General features: G+C 39.3%; 2 long non-coding RNA genes across 2 annotated transcripts; both read left to right on the top strand.

The window, feature by feature from the left end:
* Nucleotides 1–5,915: 5,915 nt before the first annotated feature.
* Nucleotides 5,916–6,997, top strand: LOC124706058. The gene is made up of 3 exons (XR_007004256.1): nt 5,916–6,037; nt 6,732–6,818; nt 6,950–6,997. It is a non-coding gene; the product is annotated as an uncharacterized LOC124706058 (long non-coding RNA).
* A 2,584-nt stretch (nt 6,998–9,581) lies between these two features.
* On the top strand, nt 9,582–10,004 carry LOC124706686. Its single transcript, XR_007004526.1, has 2 exons — nt 9,582–9,618; nt 9,853–10,004. It is a non-coding gene; the product is annotated as an uncharacterized LOC124706686 (long non-coding RNA).
* The last annotated feature ends 7,493 nt before the right edge of the window (nt 10,005–17,497 follow it).

The following is a 17,497-nucleotide window of genomic DNA, read 5'->3' as shown; positions in this document are numbered from 1 at the left end:
AATTATATATATATATATATATATATATATATATATATATATATTGTGAGGCAACTTAATCAAATGTACGTGTTTTCATTCGAGAACTTGTCAAAATTCAAGTTAATTAATTTATTAGCGCTAATTAGTTGGTCGCCTGCTTGATGCGCAATTAAGTGTCGTTGGCCTATATATAGGGTTTAATTAGGGTTTAGGGTTTAGGGTTAGCTAGGGTTTTGGGTTAGGGTGTTTAGGGTCTAGGGTTTAGGGTTTAGTGTATAGGGTGTTTAGGGTGTTTAGGGTTTAGGGATTAGGGATTAGGGTTTTAGAGTTTTAGGGTTTAAGGTTTAGGGATCATCGATCGAGTGCGCACACACATTATTAGAGGCACCCACGCCTCTTTGCGCATAAAGTGCATGCGTATATATGTGTGTTATTTGGCCACCAACGATATATAGATGATCGAGAGAGAGAGATTGAAATCCCCAAGAATATGTTCAAATATATATTAAATATATGCATGAATGCATGGTAGGCCATGCATTCACACTAATTATATATATATTATGAGGCAACTTAATCAAATGTGTTTTCATTCGAGAGAACTTGTCAAAATTCAAGTTAATTAATGTATCATCTATAATTATATAATTAATTAATGATTCTCAGGGAGATGTTATTCAACATGATCGATATAGGCCATGTATATATTAATTGGTGTAAATCTACGGTTTGCTAGCTAGCTGCTATATATAGAGCATGTTTTTATTAGATCGGGTTATAGCTAGTATAGCTTAGGGTTATGCATGTGTTTTAATTAAGTAGGGTTTGATTAGCTAGGGTTAGTTATCTATATATGGTTTAGTGTTAATGCATGGCACATTTAATTTAATTAGAGGACCACGAGGCACCCCTGGCCTGCTTGATGCACAATTAAGTGTTGTTGGCCTATATATAGGGTTTAATTAGGGTTTAGGGTTTAGGGTTAGCTAGGGTTTAGGGTTAGGGTTAGGGTTAGGGATAGAGTTTAGGGTTTAGGGTGTTTAGGGTTTAATGTTTAGGGATTAGGGAATAGGGTTTTAGGGTTTAAGGTTTAGGAACCATCGATCGAGTGCGCACACACATTATTTGAGGCACCCGCGCGCCTTTGCGCATAAAGTGCATGCGTATATATGTGTATTTTTTTGGCCACCAACGATACATAGATCGAGAGAGAGAGAGAGATTGAAATCCCCAAGAATATGTTCAAATATATATTAAAATATATGCATGAATGCATGGTAGGACATGCATACACACTAATTATATATATATATATTGTGAGGCAACTTAATCAAATGTACGTGTTTTCATTCGAGAACTTGTCAAAATTCAAGTTAATTAATTTATCAGTGCTAATTAGTTGGTCGCCTGCTTGATGCGCAATTAAGTGTCGTTGGCCTATATATAGGGTTTAATTAGGGTTTAGGGTTTAGGGTTAGCTAGGGTTCTAGGGTTTAGGGTTTAGTGTATAGGGTGTTTAGGGTGTTAAGGGTATAGGGATTTGGGATTAGGGTTTTAGGGTTTTAGGGTTTAAGGTTTAGGGATCATCGATCGAGTGCGCACACACATTATTAGAGGCACCAGCGCCTTTGCGCATAAAGTGCATGAGTATATATATATATATATATATATGTGAGTTTTTTTGGCCACCAACCATATATAGATCGAGAGAGAGAGAGCGAGAGAGATTGAAATCCCCAAGAAGATGTTCAGATATATATATATTAAAATATATGCATGAATGCATGGTAGGCCAGGCATGTACACTAATTATATATATATATGTGAGGCAACTTAATCAAATGTACGTGTTTTCATTTGAGAACTTGTCAAAATTCAAGTTAATTAATTTATCAATGCTAATTAGTTAGGGTTTAGGGTTAGAGTTAGGGTTTAGGGTTAGGGTTATTAGGGTTTAGGGTTTTATTAGGGTTTAATTTTAACTTGTTGTGAATTCAAATACAATTTTTTTATTTGTGTGCTACAATTAATCAAGCCTAGATCAATCGAGTGCGCACATACATGAATTATTAGAGGCACCCGCGCCTTTGCGCATAAAGTACATGCATATGTGTGTTGTTCTGGCCACCAATGATAGATCGAGAGAGAGAGAGAGAGAGATTGAAATCCCCAAGAATTAATATGATCAAATATATATACAAATATATGCATGCATGGTATATATATTTCTATAGGCCATATATCGGGAAGAAAGTTTTTTCGAGAACTCTTCGAAATATATATATATCTTTACTATTAAATCTGGATAGGTGGCTGCCTGGTGTCACAAATGGGCCAAAAAATTGGGCCCAAATCAACGTGCCATCGCACATAAAATAGAATCACATAATCTCTTCCGGTTAATCTGGCCTGATTCTGTTTCGCGAGTCCTTTCTTGTTTTAGGCAATACTAGGACAATGCCCGCGCGTTGCTGCGGAAGAATTTTTTTTACTGATTTAGAAAAATTAAAATACTCATTAGCAACATATATCTAAAAAAATTTACAATTACATATTGTCATCAGTCTATTTTCCAATTATTTCCAATTATACATTGTCGTCCATCTTTATAATTCACACAGTGTCACCAGTCCTTACAAAAAGAAAGTTTAACTTTACAAAGTAGCATCGGTCTTTACAATTCAATGTAAATACATATTTCGATTCTTTCCTATTGTGTACCCTAGGAATAGGGGCTTGTCTGACCAATCATGTTGTGCTTCGTGTATCCGTCTAAGTACATTCTTTTTCTTAAATTTATTAATATTTTCATATAGTAGTTGGTACTCCCTGCTTCTCAATAGGATGGTTATAATGTTTTGACATAGTTAAATTTCATATAATTTGATCAACTTTATAGAAAGATTTGTCAACATTTCCAAAATTAATCAATGTTTTCGCAACACATGCCTGTGCGTTGCATCGGGATAGCAAAAACGAAGCGATGGAACTTCTCTATTTTGAAAACATCGTCACCGCCACCTCTAGTTCACTCCACTGCTTGAAGGCCTTTGCCTTCCTCGAGATATGGGAATAGAGGAAACAACGAAAAAATGGATATGGTGTTTGAAATGTGGATTGACATGATCAACCCGAATTGTTAGGTAATCTGAATTTCAGGTTCAGATTTGATTTCAGGTCAGATTTGATCCCACCTTTTATATATCAAAAGTTGTTGTAATCGCTTTTTACCTGATACATCATACACGTGATGACACAATCAGGTTCGCGTGCTCTGTCGAAAGAGATAGTCTATACAGACTTGTGTGATCACATAATTTTTTCAATCATTCACCATGTTTAATTATCTGACACCATATATCTCCTTTAAACCAAACAGCGGTACGACTGCTTGTTGATTTTTTAATTGGCTTGCTGATACTATACACAACCTGAGACATATATGAACCGGTGGAGCTTGCTGTATGTGGGCAGGGTGGGACTAACGGCGTGAGAAACATATATGAGAACTAAAATGCTTTCAAAAAATAAAGAGATCTCAATCTAGAATAGAAGAAAAAAAGAAGGATTAAAATGAGAAATTTTCGAAGGGATAAAGACTTCCTGTGTCTCCCGTTCTTTCTCCAGCTCTCAGTCAAATCCCGTCGGAAATCGATTAATCCAGCCATGGCTGGCAACCGCCGCTCTCTCTCCCCCTCGGCGGCTCACTCCAGCCAAGCCCCCCCTAGCCCCGCTTCTCATCCCTCTGGATCGCCGCCCTCGATTCTCTATAATTTCCGATAATCTCTTCTTCCTTCTCTGCGCTCCCCCCTCTGCGTTCCTCAGAATTTTTATTCGCGCCAATCCCACCGATACCCACGGCATATTCGGGCTTCCCCTTCTCTGAGCTCAGACTGAATTCCTCTGATTTTCTATTCGGGTCGGACTCACGCAGTCGATCTTGGCGCTTGTCTCTCATGTAATAGCTTGCTGATGATTGGAATTTCTGAGCGTATATAAACCGGATGAACTCGATATAAAGAATCGATGTGGGACTATTGAACAGAGAATATGAATACACCCTCGCTTTTCTTGGTCGGAAACCAGCCTATTATTTTAAAAGCCCAGATTTGATAGCCAAATTAAAGCCCAAGAGCACTTCCTCTGCGGCGGCCGCATCAGGCATTGCTGTGTTCTTGTTCGTGCTTTAGCTTCCTCTATAGTGTATTCAACAAAAGGCAGGTCTAATTTCTTTTACTGAGCTAGTCCATGCTATATCTGCTTGTCGCTGCTAGCTCTGCCTTACTGATAGAGCGTTCCTGCTGGGATGCTGCTTCTCGCCACTGTTTAGTCGCCTCCTCCCAAATGTCTGTATCTAACCTATAATAGATGCCCCCCATAGGGCCCTTCTCAGGCCATCCACGATAGCCACATCGCGCGCACGGGCTGGGCGTTGCTTCGCTTGGGTCTCCACCGAGTGAGCCACGTGGCGTCTTGTTATTGGCCTGGCCTAAAATATCTCTCCATTCACGCAAGGCTAGAACCAATCCTTATCCCGTCCCTGTCGTCTCCTCACCAATCCCCTCCTCGTCGGCCGCCGCCACGAGCGCCGCGCCGTTTGGCCGGCCGCCAAACTCCTCTCCGCCCCTGCTTCTCGCCGCCGGCGACTGCGGCCGCCGCTGCGTCACGCGGGTCCCCTAGCTTGCTTCGTCCTCACCATCCAATCCCCTGCCGTATACCGAGGCGGAGCAACAGTGTGCGCCTGCTCGCCGTCTCCATCGCCGGCGGCTGCCCGCCGGAACCAGCAGCTTGCCGCTTGTTTGTCGCCCCCGAGGGAAGCAGCGCCCCGCCTCGTCTTCACCATCGCCGGCGGCTGCCCGACGAAGCAGCAGCTCGCTGCCTCCTCATCGATGTTGGAGGTGTGGCAGCAAATTCATTCCTCCCTGCAGCTGCACGTCACCTCCTCCAGCCCCGGTGCCCCACATCATGAGAGAGGAGATGGGTGGAGAATGAAGCAGAGGCTACGTATCCAAGTATCCTCCATCTCTGGTCCCCTTTGTGTGCGCTTGCGGTACTCAGTTTTCCTTTTCTCCTGCTCTCTGTTTGATCCCCAATTTGCTTTAATCTTTGCTTTGCAGATTCTTTTTATCGATGCCTACAAGGTGCTCGATGAAAATCCAGGTAGACTGTCCTCTATGAAATATATGAGAAAAAATTTAGGAAAAGATAATTGGTGATATGTTCAGTCAAAGCAAAAGAGAAAGTAAGAATCAAGAGAGAGAAGAAATAGTTTTGGTTCACCCACCATGATTTGTTTGTTATAATTTTGTTGGTGTGTAGTATATAAATAAATGCATATTGGATTTTTACCTCTCGTATTTGAGGGTGGAATCTTCAGCCTGCTTCGAAGGGCATCGCGTCGGAGGCAAGTGTTTGCCTTACTTGCCCAAAGGCAACTCGGACAGAATGTGCAAAAGTAATATCAATGCCAATAGTTGTGCAAAAGAAATATCCTTCCAAGTATGTAGCATATCCAAAATAATACTTGCTAATTGTTTTTTTGGTTAACTTTTTTCATGGACCGATATTAGTTTCTTTTGCCCTAAATCACTCTACAACAAAATACGCAAAAGAAATATTAATGCTTTATGTTGCAAAGTTGTTTTGGTTTAAGCACAAGCAAGCGGATTTGCTGCTCGCAAGGTTGTTTGTTAGTTTTCTTTTGGACAATGCAAACCGTTCAGGTGGTAGGTGTCACTGATTTTAGAGCTCATGACTCATGACTGAAATCGGGTACCTTTTCTAGGTAAATTGTGTCTCCTTTAATTCCCGGTATGGGTTACTTAAATTAATTCAGAATCAAAGATGCTTGGAGCGGTGAGGAACTTGACTGCTTCATCATAGAGATGTTGAAGATTTATTGTGCTTACAAGTATAAGGTAAACAGAATTTCGGTAAATCCATCTTGAGCTATTTTCCTTGAATGGTATAATACAACAATGTTTGATTCTGATCTCAGCATTACTTTTCAGTTGCCTACAATATTGTTGGATTCCTTTCTCACATCAAAATATAGGTACATGTCACCCTTTTAAATCAATCCACATTGTATCCACATATTAAATTATTTTTCTTTCAATATACAATATAGTATACATGGTTTCAGCCTTTCAGATGTTGTGTAGAGTGAATAACTTAGGTTTAATTTCTACGGTAATAATTGCTATAATGGCATGTTAAACCTGGTGCATCTACGTATGGTAAATTTTCTTTCCCTATAAATCTGAGACACCTAAATTTTTTGGGAAGTGAACCTGTTATTGTTTTATTTTGAAGGCATGTTAAACCTGGTGCATCCGATAGCGAATGGTGCTTTTGTTATTGGTGTAAATGTTTAATTTGCCTGTATTTATCACCAAAACTTTGTGAGGTGCAAATCATCTGTGATCCTGACAAGAATTAATACACGTGTGATGTGCTTTTTTCTCTTGTTAAGAGTACATGCTTAGTTTCTTTCATATTTAGCTCAATTTCATTGCTGATAAGAAAATGTCCCTCTTTCTCATGTTTCTTCTTGCTGTTGAGAAGAGATGCTTAGTCAAGAATAGACAGAGAAAATTATGTCTAGATTTTGGTTGTGATAGATTAATATCTATGTGATGATGTTTTGTTGTTTTTAGGCATGTATTCGATACAAAAATGAATAGACAAAGAATACTATTATTATCGTAGTAATATCCATCGTGGCTCGTGTTCTTTAATATGGCAAGGTAAACTACTGGTCTTCATAATCGACTGCAAGAGAAGAAAAGCTTAATTACCTGAAAAATATATCAGAGTGAAGGCACTTATTCCAGGTGGGAGCATTACGGATTGCATTCTCTCGATTTTATTAGCTTAGATGGTTTTTTATTAAAAAAAGGTTTCAGCTTATCTCGAATATGTTTTGATTAATTCTTGCATATGTGGTTACTATTTATCATTGTAGGTTTCGCATATTCTATCATTGCAGCCTTAGTTCCATGGTTCCACCCAACTCCGGCGACATTTGCACCACTCACAGGTACACAAACTTCTCTCTTCTTTCATGATATCGAATGTTGGATTTGTCCTGGTCCTGCTGAATCATATTTTTCATTGGAAAATTTGGGCATGAGAAGGAAAAAAATATTTGCACCAGCTCTCGGCGTGTGCCACATGTTTGACAGTGCATATACCATGGGATTCGATGAAGAAGAGGAGCGAGGTGTTGTTCACGGTCGTCGCCGAAGCGCCTAGGCCCTAGCAGCTGACTCGAGAAGCATTTGGCATGTACCAAGGTATCAAGACCTCCTCTTTCTTGCTTCCGATGTTGTCCCTCCAATCCTTTGTTTTACTCGGGACATGATGTTCCCAACTCACTCTCACTTGGGAGTTCTTATCCGCCCTATAGAGTATAGATCGGTTATGTACGAAAGAGACTCGGAAGGGTTGATTTAGTTTTTGCTGATTTTGAAAACTAACACTACTGCTGAGTTCCTAAAGTCATTTGGCAGGGATTCTATTTTGGGCTCAATTGAATCCAAGGTGTACAAGGTAGTCTGTTTTGCCAATGCCATCAGGTGGCTTTCGGTTCACCGGCCACGCGACCAACTGTAAAACTATAGCTGGAAACCATGTCTAGGAGGCAGGCATATGTGAGTCTAACAATTGTGTCCAAGTAAATTCCCTGGCTCTCACCCGGTATGATGCACGTATAAGGGGTCATATATGCATAGCGCCCCATTTCGAAAAAATGCATAGTGCTGGGCTGCTGTTGAAAGGCTGGACAAATGAATGGACATTTCATATAGTTAACCAAATGCAGATTTATCCATTTCTGAACCCATGTTTATGTTCTTTGCTTTTTAATTTATTTGTCAGATCGCAATTTATTTATCCATTTCTGAATTTGTTTATGCTGGTGCAATTTATTGTTTAAAGTTTAATTACCTTTGTAAGAATTTGAGTCCTTACTTTCCTTGCTTATGTTGATGTCCAGTCTCAAAATTATTCCCTTCATGCTGGAGCTGCTAGCTGACATAACAAAGTAGCTTCGGTCTGTATTGGTTAGACCCATACAATACATGCAATGGATTTTTGGCTATGTGTTCCACTTCATAGCTTATGGCTTGACATCCACTAAACCGCATATTCCACGTCCGATTCTAAATTTGACCATCCTATCTCTTTTTTTGTAACAAGAACAAAGTAGAACATATACGAGTTGATTAAAATTTAGGGGTATAAGCAGGTTCAGGTCATATTTGATGAGACAAACGGATGGTATCCTTATGTGCTGTTGCATATGAAGAATACTTTTTTTTTTCGAAATGGGCATATGAAGAATACTTATGTTTGTATTCACTTCGAGAGATTTGGCATACCTTCCGATCAGACTCGGCTTGCTCTATATATCCGTGTACCCGCTAAATGTCTTCTATGCTTTCCAAATTTGTTGATCACATGAAACCGCAACTAACGATAGCTTTTAGATAAATAAGAGCAATCCACTAGACCGAAAAACGTACAAACCGAAGAGCCTTAACTAATGGTTGATGATACCTTACTCTTGCTTCATAGTCATCTATTTGTATAGTCTTCAGTCGTACTTAGTCATTTTTATGTGTTAATAAACTATAGTGCAAAGCAACTTTTATATTAATTTCAGAGTTGCTATCTAGAATCTCTTGTACTTTTGTCCAGATTTAGTAGGGTATAAGGACCATTTTGTCTTTGGTAGCGCTTTCCTGTCAAGTTTTGTTTTATCAAAAGTTCAGAAAATTGTCTTTTTATCATATGAGCCGTGTTGAAAGAATGTCTTGGGTGGTTTCATATTTTAAATTTCACGTAAAGTCTCCTTAGCGTATGATGATTGGGGAATTTAATTCTTCTCTAGGCTTGATGATCTTTCTCTCGGTCATGGATGGAGGATTTTATTTCTATCAGCCTCCTGAAAATTAAAAGGATGGTAGAAAATGAAGTCATTTTACATCAGGATTTATATACTGCAATATTTGTAGATCATTTATGATGCTCTAGATATTCGTTGCACCTATTGTTGTAATTATCTTCTTTCTTCAATTGAAATATCTTTCTTTGGTGTGCAGTTTCAGTTTGCTAGCAATTTTGCAACCGTTGTGTAGACCTTTTCAGCCAAGCGAATATTTTGAATATATGTGCACATAAGGTATCCATTCTCTTTTTATATTCTCTACATCACTGCAATTTTAGATCATAATGTGGTGCGTAGTCATAATAGGAATTTGTTTTAGATCTTCAATAATGGAAGTATCTCGATGTTTCAAGATTTTTAACATTCACGTATTTATTAACCTATGAGCCAGGGCCTAAAAAAGAAAATCACTAGAGGATTGGAGCTCTAATATGCAAGGAGAAGTTTCTTTCCATGCTGGAGATCAGTGTTGGAACCCCAATCTTCCGCGAAGATGCCCTTCATAAAACCAATGCTAACTGTTGAGCAGATCAATCATGATAGATGTTTGAGTAAATGAACCAGCATAGGATCTACTTTTGGTGGAATGATGGGCAGAGTTCACCAATCATCAACCCGGAAGGCTCTTTGGTACAACAGACATTAACACTCTTGAAAGTGATAAAGAATGCATGAGCACAAAGGTATGTATCACTTCCATCTTTCTAATTCATGTTTCTGAAATGTCATGATGATGAAAGGACATACAGCTTTCTATGAATCTAAGGACTGAACGAAAAAGACAACTAAAGAATATAGTTTTTTTTGTCGGGGCTACATATAAACATGTAGTGTTTGCTCCTGCCAACCTAATTTTGAAGCAATGCAAATTCTCGGCTATAGTTCCTCGCGTCATTGTCTCTTTTTTTGTTGCGCAGGTGCTGCTCATTAAGTTGTGATATATAATGATTGTAATGGAAGCAAGTTGGTCATTCCGTACTGTTTTGCTTAGTGCACATGACATAAACTTATTCAGATCATGGACTTACGGGCAAAATGTGTGAAGCCAGTCAATGTATGTGTTTTTATACGTGTGATGTCTACTACCCTGCACACATCTAGGGTGTTGAGTCCCTAAATAACGACTTTTTATGCCTATTTCCGATAACTCGATATCAATGTGCAATGCCCCGCTACTATTCAGTTCAGCTAACAGATTCAACAATGGGGAAATCTTAACACAAGTAATTTAGTTACATCTCAAAGAATATTAGGTCATGGAGCATAGTAAACGAACATGAGTTTTTTCTTGGCTGTCAAAATGATATTGAGTTTAAAATGCTTCTCCTAAAGTTATGTTTCTTGTTTCCTTGATGTGTATTTGCGGTTATGGCTTTCATTTTCATGATGCAAATACACACATGATTAATGGTCCACCCATTCTCCGATCAAGTAGTCAAGCACAAATTTGTAGTCGCGTGTGATCTCGTATCTTTGAAGATAGCATTCCCCATCCTTACTTTTGAGTGGTTCCTAATTAATCCTAGATTGTAACTATTGTTTTCGGTAGGAATCGTAGTCCGAAAGTGCAGATTGGCTGTGATGTAAAGCTATACGTGGTGAATCAGGTGTGAAAACCCGTGTATCACATACCAGCAAAGCATCACTGATTATGTCTAGTGCATATAATCAGTGGACAATGAAAACACTTTCCATCACAGTCGTACGTAAGTACTCGGTATTACGGGCATACAGCCTTACTCCGTTTTAGCTAAGGTTCCTCCGGAGCTAACAGGGATACTTACCGGAGGGGTGGACACATAGCTAATTACATGGTAGCTAGGCGATGGGGTGAATAAAATATTTTCCCATTCAAAGATATTGTTGTGTTACAGCCCGTGTAGCTATCGACTCTAATGGCGCTCCGCTTTATTGGTTTGAGCATCATAGCTGAAACTCTTTTAGTAGCTGCAAGAAAAGACAATGTAATTAACAAAACTTCCATGGAGTATGATGCATTATCTATTTATTAAATTTAATGGAGGATTTACCTGGTTGTGTTCTACTCTATTCAAAGTGAAAGCAGTTCTTTGGTGCCCTGTGCTTTTTTTCTTCACATGCCTCTCTCGGTTTTAGTTACTAATAGGTCAGGTATATATATATGTCACGTTCTATTTCTCAAGTAATTTTTAGCATTTAATTTTTTTTTTGAATTCTATCAAGATTTTTTGAGAGAGATGCACAAGGTCATGGAGCCAAGGAACCGTGCCCTTTCGCTAGAGAAAGGTGTGTGGGTTGTGGACCTGTGTTCTATTTTCTTACCATATTACCATATGATATGTCCTTTTCACTAAACATGTTGATCATTATATTGTTATCCTAACTTTATACACTCAAACCGAATGTATTTCAGTTTTGTGACATATGCAGAATTTTAAAACAATTTGGCTCCAACATGTTGGCCACCCTGCCGCAAACCATGTTAGTTCTTTATGGCCTGGTTAGTTTTTGCTTGAATGTTCTTCAGACATGCAATTATTGTCTGAAGCATGAAATTGAGTAGAAAATTGCATGTTTGACACTATGCAACACTGCGAGGTGCCTCTCTCCCTCTTTCACGAATGATGGTTAGCTTGCACTCCCTGGTCCTTGCTCCTTCTTTTGGTTCAGACATTCAGATATCTCCTGAACCTTCTCTGTCAGTAGTAAGGCAATGGGGTTAAAGTGTCATAGGAGTGCTTGCCACTTCTTTGCATTGGTTGGTCACATTGTTTCCACAACTTCCGGCGAACATACGTTAACCCAAATTGAATCATCGGATCGAGTAATATGCATAGTCCTACGCAAATTTGTTTAGCAGAAAATAATTAAGGTTAATATGGTGATAAACTACTAGAACTAGAATGTTAAGGCATAGAAAGAACTGAACTTTTCTGCATAAGGCTTTCTATCATTGTTATGGAAATTTAATATGTCTACAAATTCAATAGCTTCAATATAATTTGGAAAGGATAAAAAAGTGGAAGAGGAGGTGTCATCTATACATTAGTTAAAGAAAGTAAAGTGCTTGCAATCGATAACTTTTTCCTGTGCCTAACCTTTATTCATTTCGACCATTCTCCCCTCTTATTGTCTAGGTTATGCTTGCAGAAAGCGAAACTTTAGTATACATAACAGATGATGGTTATGTATGCTTGAGAGCCTTAGTGCATATTTCTATTGGTTTGGATGTTCTCACATACTTGTGTTTTTTCTTATCTTGCCTCTATTGACACACTTCAGAGACAAATAACTTTAACATTTGTAGTATGAACAAAATTCATTTTGTGCTCTGGTCCATCCAACACATATATTGTAGGTCTAGGTTCCGTTCCCTCGAATAATTTTTTCCCACAACAAACAAAGTGATGGTCTTTGCTATATGTCATCATATTTGTTTGCATATGCATAGTATATATATTTTTACGATGCTACTCATTTGTTTGCCTACCACCTCGCTGCTGAATTATTAAATCACTCGATTGTTTTTTTGTTCTCTTTTCAAAATTATACCTAGAATTAAAGATGAATGCATTTAGACCTGGGAAGTTATGGTTGCTTATTTAGCTAGCAGAAGTTGTATTTGTTAACCACTTAGTTTAGGACAAACATACTATCTACAAGGCACACTATGTTTGTTTATGTATCTATGTGTAACACTATAGGATTTTAAAGAATTTCAACGACGATCATGACAAGGCTGCGTTCTATAGGCTTAGTGCGGCAAGCCGCGGTTTTTGTAGTTTGGTTGTATGTATGAAGTAGGTTCAAGCTGCAACAGATCACTCGTGTGTTGTTTCGTGCTTCCTTCTGAAACGACGCAAATCATGTGTGTTCTTCAATTACTGCTTTCTCAAAACAAAATTTCATGTATTGTTAATACGACGTTTGCTGAATCATTTAACAATGTGAAAGTTGCGAAAGGCCCATCAAGAGGCTCCATCCGAGTATTCATGTTCACCAAGGAGCACAAGTTGGGGAGGAAAAAGGAGACACAACTATCCATCAGCAGATGGCAGGCAGAGGCAGGGTCGAGTTGGAGGCAAACATCAAGAAGTATATAAGCAGGTGACGATCAGCTGGAGCATACCATACAACGGAGAATTACCACAAGAACTTGAGTTAGAGACCTTGAAGCAAACTAGGTAAATGTTCTCCGAATAAAAGTATTAATCCGCTTGTTTCGTATTGTATCCGATGTGTGGGTGAATAAAACTAGGTAAATGTTCTCTCGAATAAAAGCAGTAATCTGCTTGTTTCGATGTGTGGGTAAGAGAAAAGAGAGCAGATTTTTAATGGGAATGGAAAATTATTTGCCCATGTTCTATTTTCCTTATGTATTCAAAGGATATCTTCGTTATTTATCGGTTTTCATATATGTATGCTCGGATAACGCAAAGTATTCAGTCGAGTCTTATCGCAAACAGGAAAGGTTCCGTTGATGCTATTTGGTGTCATGGATGTCTTCATCTCATATTTATATTTACGAGAAAATCACGAGTTTCTCAGATTTTGTGACCATGTAGATATTATCTTGGAAGGAATTCTTAAAGAAAATAATATTTTTCCACTTGATTTTTATCTTCTTACAAACTGTAAATTTGTGCGAATTTCACGGGATCGTGCGCCAAGGCGCACATTTAAATCTAGTCCAGGGGTATATATGATGCCCCCCTGCGGAGCTACCACGTTCGTTTGGATTCGTGGCCATCCGATGGCGCATCCAGCGAATCTCAACCGTCCACGCGTTTTAACCAGAGTGATATAAAAAGTTCAACTCATGGTGAGAACCCTAACCGCACCCGCGCCTGCCCCTCCGTTCCTCATCCTCGCGGGAGGCGGCGGCTGCACCTCCACGTCGTTCCTCCTCCTCCTCTTCGCTGCACCTCCGCCTCCCACCTCTCCCCTCTCGTTTCTCCCCCTCCTTCGTCTCTCTCTGATGGCCCCTTGTCGACCTGCGCGCGAGCGTCGTGTCTGCACGAGCAGGGCGCCGTTCTTGGGCGCGGGAACCGCGTAAGGCGCGAGCTGGGCGTCGTGCTTGGACGCACGACCCCTCTGCCCCGCCCACCGCCGCCACAAGTTGCCGGGAGGAGCCCTCCAGAGACCCGTTGCCACGCCGACCTTCAGGCTGCGTCGAGTGACGAGTCCCCACGTCGGGGCACTGCGTCTCCTCGACGCTCTCGACCTCTACGTCGACCTCCAAACCTCCAACCTTTTTGGATTTGATGGTATGTTCTGGGCTAGGTCGGTGGTGTTCCTCCTCTCTCTGTCTATTTAATCCCCCAAATCTTATATGTTTATGCAAATTCTATGTATTGTGCCTACAAGTTGTTTGACAAAATTCCAAGCAGGCCGTTCTCAAAATTCCAAGTAGTAAGGAGATGGAGAAGCAGCACTACAAAGATCCCAGGTTTCTCCCTCACTCTCTCACAATATCACTGCCACTGCCAGGGCTCAGGTCCCCACTCGCGCATTTTCTCTTGTGATAGATAGCTCTTGCAAATGCAGGTCAAGATAAGATACAAGGGGAAAGTTCAGGTACACATCTTCGAAGAGTTTCCATCCACAGTCTGCATTAGTCCAAAGCCCAGGTTAAGTTTCTGTTGTCCTTTTGTTTGCTCATATGCAATACAGGATTCAGAATAGCACTCCACCAGCCTATATGAATTGGCACGCTAGGACTTGGGAAAACTATAATAGTGCAAAGATTCGAGGATCGCCATTATTTTTCAATGCTTACATTACTATTGTACCTCCACTTTTCTTGCATATCAGGATGCTATATTTCAATGGGTTGTGGGAACTTGAGTGCCGTGAAAGGTTTGCCTTTTGACATAAAAGAACAACCATAAGAGAATCTGGAAGAAATATCTAATTATAAAAGATCTGCTGGCTATGCAGTTGGTGATAACATGTTGCAAAAATGATCATAGTATGATGACATTGAAATATAAAAATACTCTACTTTAGAGTGTGGCCCAGTGAAACTATTATATGCATTTTATTATTGTAAGCATTCACTACTGAATTTATTTTGGTAGTAGTGAAAGGTCTCATTGAATTTATGGATTTTTCTCATCGTGAGAGTAACTAGAAGAGGAATAGTTTTTCAGTTAATCATTGTTTACTAACCAACCGAGTAACACTGCAGCTATGCGTATGCGCTTTTAGTAAATATTCTCTACTGTAGATATTAGAGGCTCTTTTATATCCACAGTTTGAGGTTCTTTAAGGATAAATTCTAATTATCAGGTGTCTGGTATCATTGTATTCGGCAAAACATGATATTGCTGTTCAAAGCTTGCAGAACATATGTACTGCAATTAAGTGCATTTATCCGTGAAATTGAGAAAGTCATCTCTGGTGCTTTCTCGGCTATGTGATTCATGCCAGATATACATATAATCATATTTAGTTTGACAGTCACTGCACGCTTTAGGTTAGTCAAAGGACGTGAATATTTTATATTAAGACAGTTCTAATAAAATTTGTTTATGATAATATTTTCTTGATCTATGAAATTTCATCTATGCTCAAATGTTTGGTCTTTGTTCTGTTTTAGGTATTTGAAATCTAGCCAATTAACCGGTGAGTTCATAATAATTGGAAAGCAGTCGAATGCTTCGGGTTAACTTTTGCATTGTCAGAACATGGCTTAAAACTATGCTCTGCTGATTGGTTGTAATTTTTTACCTTTATTCAGTAATTTCCTACAAATTTGAAAGATCGTTTAAAGGAGCCATAACGTTATCTACCTGCGTGCTCCTTACCAGTGGCGCCCCTTGAAGTAAGACTGGGTTGTCATGTGTTTCTTCCTTAAGATTCAGAATACTGGGATGTGATGTACCTCTTATGTCAGTTAGATCTTGCCTAGGATCCTGCTGATGGCGGAAGTGTTTGCCTCCCTACATGTTTGGAGTATGATATGTAGATGCTTTTGTATATCCGTGTTGATGATTGTTTTCTAGAGCAGATTTTTGCGACTTCATTCTACTTCTATATCTCTGACTTTTGCATAATAAATGCAAGTATTTATGAACCAATTTTTTGTGCTGCTTCGCATGCGGGTGATATGTTTACACTTTTTCTTGGATTTGAGATTCTATCCCAGCCTTGGTAAGCTTTAGGCTTTGATGTAAGTTTATAGTATTAAATTGGCGGTTAACTTTCTCTTATGCTTGAGTGGCTAAATGTGCTTAGGTTAGAACTCAAATTGCTCTTATATTCAGATTATTATCCGTGGGTGAAATTATTAGTGGGGATTTCCTATTGAAATATTATATTTTCATGGTTATTACTACGGATATCAAACCGAATCAGCTTCACTTTAGGTTAATATTGAGACTGTCTGCTACATTTCCTTTTTGGTCATGTTTCCTCTCTTTATAGTTAGCTTTTGCTACTCGCCGCTTGTGTTACGTATCGCACATACATTTCTCTTGGTCTAGGTGATATTTGTTGTTGGTGATACAAGCCCACTCGGTTTTGGGCTGCTTTCTAATTTTGGGGTTTTCCTCAGATCAGTTCTTCTTCGTTTTATAATTTCTTTGCTGATGGATTTCCTTTTAGTCCTCTTCCTTTTTTTCCCTCATTTTGATCATCATATTCTTGATTTTGAGTGCTTCTTCTTCATTTTATTTCTCCTCTTTTATCTTTTGTTTAGAGTTCTTTGCTTGTGGTTCTGTTCATCTTTTCTTCTCTCTTTGCTTCATCTTTTCTACCACTTTGTTCTTTTTGTTCGTTTACGGCGGCTCGGCTCTTGTGATGCTGCTCTATCCTCGCTTGCATCGCCGATTACTTGCTTTTCTATTCTTCTATTTATTTTTTTCTAGGTACTCGTGTTGCGGAAGATCGCTGTCTTGGGCCGCCGCTGGTGCTTTCCTTGGTTCAAATTCCTGCTTTGTTTGTGTTGAGTTTGCCCCTTCAAGCTTTTAGTCAGCCAGATAAATAGTTTGTCCTTCCTAAGTGAGTAGAGTGTTAGTGAGTTCTGTTAAATACTCGGTCCTTGTTGCGTGAGTAGAGTGCAACCGAGTTACTGTTAATTTCGGTGTACGGAAATTATTGTTTCCATTCTATGTACAGCTTGCTTTTTTCACCATTAATTAACTACTCTAGAGTTCCACTCCTCCATCTGATAATAAGAAAAAGGTTGATACTTATATTTATTAGGCATGGTTCTCATTCTTCGAACTGGTTTTATATTTGAGTTACACTAACATGATTGAATTTCGTCCGGTTTAATCTGTTGCATTGTTAGCTGGACTGGATTTTATTTGAGTGCAGTACTAGCACGACTGAATTTATTCCAGTTTAATCTGCTGCATAGTTAAGTGGAGTGAATTTATTTCAGTTTAATCTACCATGAGCTATGTATTGAATGGTCGAATTGTTTGAGGTACATTGTAATCAACGGTTTTCATTGTTTCGAGGTTGTGGGCTGATGCAGGTTGTTGTTTGTTGCGACTGTTCCTCCGACGAGTAGTTGCCTTTCTTCGTCTTACACCATTGCGTGTCTACCCTTCCTCATTCTCGTTCATTCACACA

Source organism: Lolium rigidum, chromosome 4 (genome assembly GCF_022539505.1).
Source record: "Lolium rigidum isolate FL_2022 chromosome 4, APGP_CSIRO_Lrig_0.1, whole genome shotgun sequence".
Taxonomy (NCBI): Eukaryota; Viridiplantae; Streptophyta; class Magnoliopsida; order Poales; family Poaceae; genus Lolium; species Lolium rigidum.
The sequence above is the reverse complement of the archived record's forward strand: the minus strand, read 5'-3'. Positions and strand labels throughout refer to the sequence as shown.